The 6,994-nt window shown below is 48.0% G+C and overlaps 1 long non-coding RNA gene across 1 annotated transcript; it reads right to left on the reverse strand.

The window, feature by feature from the left end:
* Positions 1–2,661: 2,661 nt before the first annotated feature.
* LOC115603654 lies at positions 2,662–6,791 on the reverse strand. The gene is made up of 4 exons (XR_003989946.1): positions 6,653–6,791; positions 5,851–6,000; positions 3,555–3,805; positions 2,662–2,824 (listed from the first exon to the last, which is right to left on the reverse strand). It is a non-coding gene; the product is annotated as an uncharacterized LOC115603654 (long non-coding RNA).
* Between the last annotated feature and the right edge of the window lie 203 nt (positions 6,792–6,994).

Genomic DNA, 6,994 nt, shown 5'->3' on the forward strand with positions numbered 1-6,994 from the left:
AGTGGAAAGACTGAAAGCAGCCACAACATTTCTAAAATCGAGAGTGATTCCTTCAAGGTCTCTTAGAGGTGGGATTTTTTTTCTGGTGCAAACTGAAGATGCTGTTTGTCAGTGGCAAGATGATGCAGGTTGGGGACCATGCTCAGCCAATATCCTGCCTCACTCCTGATGCACAAGGTAGAAACGCAGCTCTGACTCTTCAAGTAGTGTTGAAGGCACAGCTGGCTTCAGTGTCACCCACCCTGCTCACAGAGGGTGTAAGAGCTCTTGGCTAGGCTGATACTACACTGTGAAACAAGGCGCTGTTAGCTACCAAAGAACTGAATAGGTGCTGTACCATACCTCCCTTCTCCTTCCCACCACCTACCCAGTTCCTCTCCATTTTTGTACTAGCATTTTACAGGGAAGAAACTGCATTGTGCAACCTAGATTTGCACTCTGAATAACAAGTGGAACATGTCAAGGAAACACAGAGAGGAAGGAACAGAGCAGAGAGAATTCCAGAGACACTCAGGAATTGGAAAATCAGAAGTGCACAATTTCTGGGAGCACCTCGGTATCAACAGGACTTCTTGGAGAGCTCAGCACCCACCCACTGTCTCTAAGAGCTGCCTGCACACTGTGAGCACCTGTAAGGGACTGATAACACTGTGGCTGCTACTTTCCAGACAGTGGCTGCGGGAATCCTCTCAGTCCAGTTGTAAATCCACAGAAATGCCAAACCCAGCTCTGATTTCAGAATGGGAGAAGTGCTGCCCCTCTCCTTGTCCCCTCAGTCTACATATCTTCAAAATCAGACCCAACCCCTGAAGAAGTGGCAAGCATCAGCGGTGTGAGGGGTCTGGGCTCAGTGGAGGACTCCCCAGGCTCCTTCGTAGGGATGTTTCACTGCTCAGCTGAGGCTGCTCAAGCGGTTCCTGTGGTTGAGGGCTTCCTCCTGCACCATTAAAGTCCTCCCTGTGCTGAGTGCATTCAGATTGCAGATTTTATTGCAAGGCTTGAGAAGTTACTATCAACTCCACAACTTAAGTGCTGCGACAGAGAAGATGGATCCTCCTATGCCAGCCAGCCCAGCACCCCAGGCGCGCAGCTGGGCCGCAGACCTGCCCCTCTGCTTGAAAGCTTGCAGAATCCCCACCCTTTGCCCTGTTGGTACATGCAGTATCCAGACCATCCTGGCTGCAGTGCAGACATTCTTTTAGTCATGTTGGGGAAGTTTTTCACCTCCACATCTCGATTTTCTGCTGAGGCATTTGAGCTCCCTGCCTAACTCCAGGGAAGCACAGGATGAAAGGGGGCAAAAGACAGAGACTTGAGGGAAGCCTAAGTGCCCCTCATGTAGAAATGGAGGGATAGATAAAGCATCCTGATATTGAAAAGGAAGATAATGAAAGGACAAGAGAGAGGAAAGATGAGCATATGAAGCTGCCAGATGAGAAGAAAGAAAGAGGCACTGGTAGGGAATGGGAGAAGCAGGGAGCAAAAGTGGCTTGGTGAGGGAAGCTGGCAGAAGCCCTAAGAGCAAGGAGGAGCAGGTAGGTGGTGTACAGGAAGCTCAATGGGGACTGCAGCTGGATCTTCTGCGTATCTTTGCAGGAGTTTTCAGCCTTCCTTTAGGCTGGAGCCCCCAGCGTAGAGTAGTGGGGGGCTGTTCCTTGATTGCTTTAAACTAGGAGCAGTTCCAGCAGTGCAGAGTCTGGTGCAGATAGCAGGTCTATGCTGAGGGAGGGAATTTGTTTGGACAGATGGAGGCACTTAAAGTTCTACAGGAGGTAACTGGTGCATGCTGTTGGGCTGAGATGGGGAAATGAGAAAGGCTTTGGCACTGTGCTGCATCCTGCAGTGGATATACAAGAGGATAAGGTGAAGGCAGCTCTAGAAATGGCTTCTTCCAGTAAGGTGGAAACTCCTAATCTGAACCTTTCTGACAGGGACACACCAGCTGCAGGCTAGCCTTGCTTTTCTACACCCATATTGGAAACAGCATTGCACAACCTCCTGAGGCCTCGCTTGCCACCCTGGCCTCTCTAATGCTCCGGTGTGGCATGCTGCTGAGGAGGCAGCTAGCCCAGCCCGTGTGCCTGGTACCACACAGTACGGCACTTTCCAGCCAGACAAGCCTCAACCTGATAGTAAACAGCTTTCGCTTTGCAAATTACTCATGGCATTTCCTGTAAACACCACCAACATCACCACCAACCCTGCTCCCTATGTGAGCAGGGAAATGCAGTGACATTATCAAACGTCTTCTGAAAGGGCAGGCTGCCTCATTTTTTCCATTATTTCCCAGTTTTTCTGATTGGGAAAGCTAGAAATTGGGGCAGGGAGTGGAGTGTGTGGAAATCCAGTGTTGCTTGAGAGGAAGGCAACCTTAGCAGGACCTCAGCATGGTACTTTCCAAAGCTGTCTGAAACCTTGGTGTAGAGCAGTTCTTTCTCTAGAAAACTTTGGGTGAGAAAAGATGAGGAGTGTTCTGACTGCTTACCAGTTTTCCAATCAACTTCTGTGCCTGAGGGAAAAACACTTGTGGTCTAATGTCAGATTAGAAAGCAAGCCTGAAGAGGACATACAGGCAATCAGAGCTGCAATCTAAATAACATAGAACTAATCTCACATGCTTAAAAGTTCTTGATTCAGGCTTCCCCAAATTGTGACACTGGATTAAAGAGCAACTCAAGCATTGTATTTCGAAAAGGACAAGAAAATAGGCAAACCAAAAAAAGACCCCAAACCTCAGCCTAGCTGGAGGCCTGTTTGTCTTCTGATATTTTTGTCTTCAGGTTCACTATGGAGGGGCTTACCCATCTCCTTCTGACCGTGAGACCTAGAAACAGCAGAAAATTGATGGCTCAGATTCTCATGTGACCACAAACATCAAGGTGTTTAGAAAGCAACAAATATCACAAGATTCAGGATTCATCACAAGATCAAGGAACCACCAGTAAATTTGCCACTGACACAGAGTGAAGCAGACTGCCAGTGTCACCTTACACTGGCATATACTAATGAATTGCTGTAAGATCAAGCTTCAAGGACTTTTTGAAGTCAAGCTTATTTTCCCTTGTTTTATGCTGGCATTTGCCCACACCTCAGTCAGGACAAGGGCGGGGGGGAGGGTCACCTTGCCAGGAGTTTTCTAAAGACTCATTTATTTTATCTCAGAGGCTCACAATCGAGTGTGTGAGGGGGCCCAGTAGAGGGACTGGCAGGACTAAAGCAATGAGCCGAGAAGATCTGTAAGGACTGGACCTAAATTATTGCTCTGGAGTAGATAAAGACAAAATAATAATCCGCATGATGCACTATCGCAGAATGATGAAAGAAAATTAAATAGACACAGGCAGCTAATGCGTCCTGGCAAGTTCCATGGCTTCACTGGTGCTATGCCAGAAGGACTGGTGCCATCTGGTCCGCAGCTGTGCCAGAGGCCTCACTTAGCTGAGGAGCAATGATTGATAAATGGGAGTGCACAGATGCAGGGCAGGTGGAAGGGGCAAGAGGAGGGGAGACAGTGCAAGACTGAACCAGTCAGGTGGCAGCTCATTTGGAATTACCTTGGAATGAAGTCCCCAAGGCTTTATTGTATTGCAGATTTCTGAGCCCACTTCCACTGACTTCTGTCCTTTTACAGGACTGGTAAAACCTTCTTTCTGCTGTCCACAGGGGCTTCATGTCACAGGGGAGTGTGGTCTCTTATGAGAGTCCCAATACTCTGTTCCAAATCAAAGGAATTTGGGACTATCACAGGGAAAAGTTCTCATACTCTCTCTGCTCCTGTAGATTAACCTGGAAAAGGGGAAGAGACCTGTAGAAAGGAAAACTAATTAGTCTGTATTGCTAAACCTCTGAGGACCTGGATCTATTTTGACTTAGTAGGATCAAAATAACTGTAACTGGGCAAGTTGGATATTCAGCCCAAACCTCCCCCTTCCCCTCCAAAACCACTATGTTCCCACACACAGGGTTTTGTGCAGGATCTTTCTTTGCTCAGATCAGTTCTGATCTGAAACCATTACCCCGAGTTACATATTGACCCACAGTGTTATGCCCAGTGAGCAGGAAAACTGGCAAACAGGCAGGCATTGTGCAGGCCTGCCTGATACACCTTCTCCATGTGGTCAGCAGCGCTCTCAAACTCTCATGGAGAACTTCACAAAAGCTTCTGCCTCCTAGCAGCAAAGCATCCAGGGAAGACAGCAAAGGAGAGGGCTGGACCATAGCAAAAGCATAGCATCATCTGGCTCATGAAGCAGAGGAGTCCCTCTGTTTTCTGATAAGGGTGAGGATGTCCCAGCTACCCCAACCTGTATGAGAAAGTTTGCTCAGAGGGTACCAGGACAACCAGAGCTCTGCTTGAGGGCAGAGTTTCATAGTAGAACTCAGAGTCTTGTGTCACCTCCCATTGTAATGGAAGATGTCAGGGTGGCTGGCTGCTCCCTAGCAAAGTGACCCCAGCATTGGCCATGCCCCTAATGACAGGCACCATCCTGCAGGATCCAAACATGGAAGACAGACCTGAGGGGTTACGAAGGTCCATTGACAGCCCCCAACAGAGCACAGGGATGAACCAGGACCAGGGTCCATCCAGGGGGTCCAATCATGAGCTGAAGGACAGGAATGGAGGCAAGCTACTGACAGCACAGACCTCAGGGCCATCCAAGAGATGGGGCTGGAGTCAGCCACACAAAATCATAGGTCAGGGGGGGACTGGAACCCAGACTGAGCCAAAACGGGACTCCTGGGTCCGTGGTGCAGGGGGGAGGCCCCAGGTGAGACAGGTCAGGGCTATTAAGGATTGTTAGGGCCCTCAGGGCTCTGACAGATGAAAACACAATGGGAAGAGGGGTCCATCTTCTTTAGAAACAAGTTCTTTCCCTCTCCTTAACTTACATCCTGAAGGACACCTGATCTGAAGCCTTCCTATGGAAGTATCAGGTTCTTAACTGGTGCCTGCAGGATTGTCTGCATGAGGCATATCTGCAGAGCGGTCCTTCATGCAAAGTCTTCCCTCATACTAGAGAAATTTTGCTCATGTGGCTGACGTGTGTTCCTCAGAGTCAGTTCCTTACAGCACAAAATATGTCCCTTAAAAACAATGTTAATGGAGGTGTGGAGTCCAAAGTTAGGAAATGCTATGGTTAGGGCCACCTGTACAGCTTTACTTCATTGTCCTTCTGTGTCTGCACTGGGAAATAATCTCTAATTGCCTGCTCCACAACGTCTTACCTCACTCGGCACACAAGGTGGGTAGTGTGCTGCTGTTTAGTCGCTAGCCTATTCTGTACTCACTGACGTATTGGCTGCAGACTTTGTGTGCTGCACAGCCCTGCTCAGAAAATCATTATTTCACAGCCTTTTCCAAACTCCTCATCATTAATATATCGGGGCATTTGCCGTGGGGGTTCATCCAGCTTCACAAAACCCATTTACAGGTGGAAAATTGAGGCAAGAGAGAAAAATGAATGAATGTATCATTTTTGGAAATAAAACTGGGAGTATGAAACTCAGAACCTGAGCCTTCCCAGTACTCCGTATTATACAGTGCTCAGCATCTTTAAGGACAGAAACCACCAAGTTCAGCTGAATCAAAAAACCCACAGCATGTCTGCTAGCCAAATCCCAGTGCTTCCACTTGTAGCCAGACTAAAGGAACAGCTGGTTACTGCTTGGTTTCAGCCACTTTTACCATCATAATAAGAGCTTTGCAGAATAGGCGGCAGCAGAATGCAGTCACTAAAACATCATCTTAGACAAAAGATGTTTGAGTTTCAGACTGCTTCCTTCAAGAGAAATAAGGCACTTTTATTTACTTTAAGATATGTTGTAAAATACACTGCACAATATACTTACGTGTATTTTATGCATCCCTGGTACCAATTTACACATAACTAGAAACCTGAAATTAGCCAGTACTTTTCAGGAAGGTGTGTAGGCTGTGTTCAAGAGTGGTATCTTCTCAAGGCAGCATGTGTTCTGTATGCTCTCTGCAGGTTTGACATCCTGAAGTTGGGAAGAAGAGGTCAGCAAGCATCTTTGTTTCAGTCCCATCTTCTTCACCCTCTTAGGTCCCTGGCTATCGTCTCCTGTGACAAGCTGAAGTACTCATCATTCCAGCCTGCCTTTCCCCAGCCAGAGCCACCAGCCTTGCAGTTGGCTGCACTCAGTCTCTCTACCATCTAAAGTCTAACAGCTGAGGACTAGGTGTTCAACCCACCAGGCACAACACAATCCACACCAAGTGCCCTCAACTGCTCTGCCAAGTACCAGGCTGTTGCCCCATGCCCAAGCCCTGCCTCCATCCAGTTGATGACAAGCTCCCAGTCTTTGATTATGGTCTCCTTTTGACCCTTCAGCTTTCTGTTTAGCTTTATCTCCTCCAGGAGACAAGCAGCCTTTCTGTTACCAGTGGGCCCTGCCAGTCATGTACTGTTGGGGGAAAACTCAGCTCTCTCCCAGCCATCCCATCTCCACCTCCCTGCCTAGACATCCCCTCCTCTATTCTTTCTCTGAGTCAGACGAGCCTTTCTGCCTTCCCCCCACAAACTCTGCTTCCTAACCCCCATACCCTTTCCTCCCCTGCTCATGCTCCCCCACCGAATCTCCACTGCTTTTTTCCAGGCCTCAGTCCGCCCTCTTTGCAATTCTCACTTACCGTCTTCTTGTCCAGTTTCCCCTCTTCACCTGTCTGCCCTCTTCTTTATGTGCAATTCATGAGAAGGTTCATAATGTGAGTGGGTTTTCCACATGAGGGAGGGGAAAACACATCCCATAGCCCAGATATATGTTCATTTATGATGATACATACCACAGAGGCAATGACGTGATGTGCTGACGGTGTGTTTGAAATCATTCCCACACATGTCTGAAAAACTGGACATACATAGGAGATAAGGCAGCAAAACTCACCCAAACTGTTTACCACAAACTGAGTGCTGTTCCCTTTACTCAGATATCCTTTTATCTCAGGAAGGAAATACCACATCTGTATGTGCAT

The sequence above is a fragment of the Strigops habroptila genome, chromosome 2 (assembly GCF_004027225.2).
Source record: "Strigops habroptila isolate Jane chromosome 2, bStrHab1.2.pri, whole genome shotgun sequence".
NCBI lineage: Eukaryota > Metazoa > Chordata > Aves > Psittaciformes > Psittacidae > Strigops > Strigops habroptila.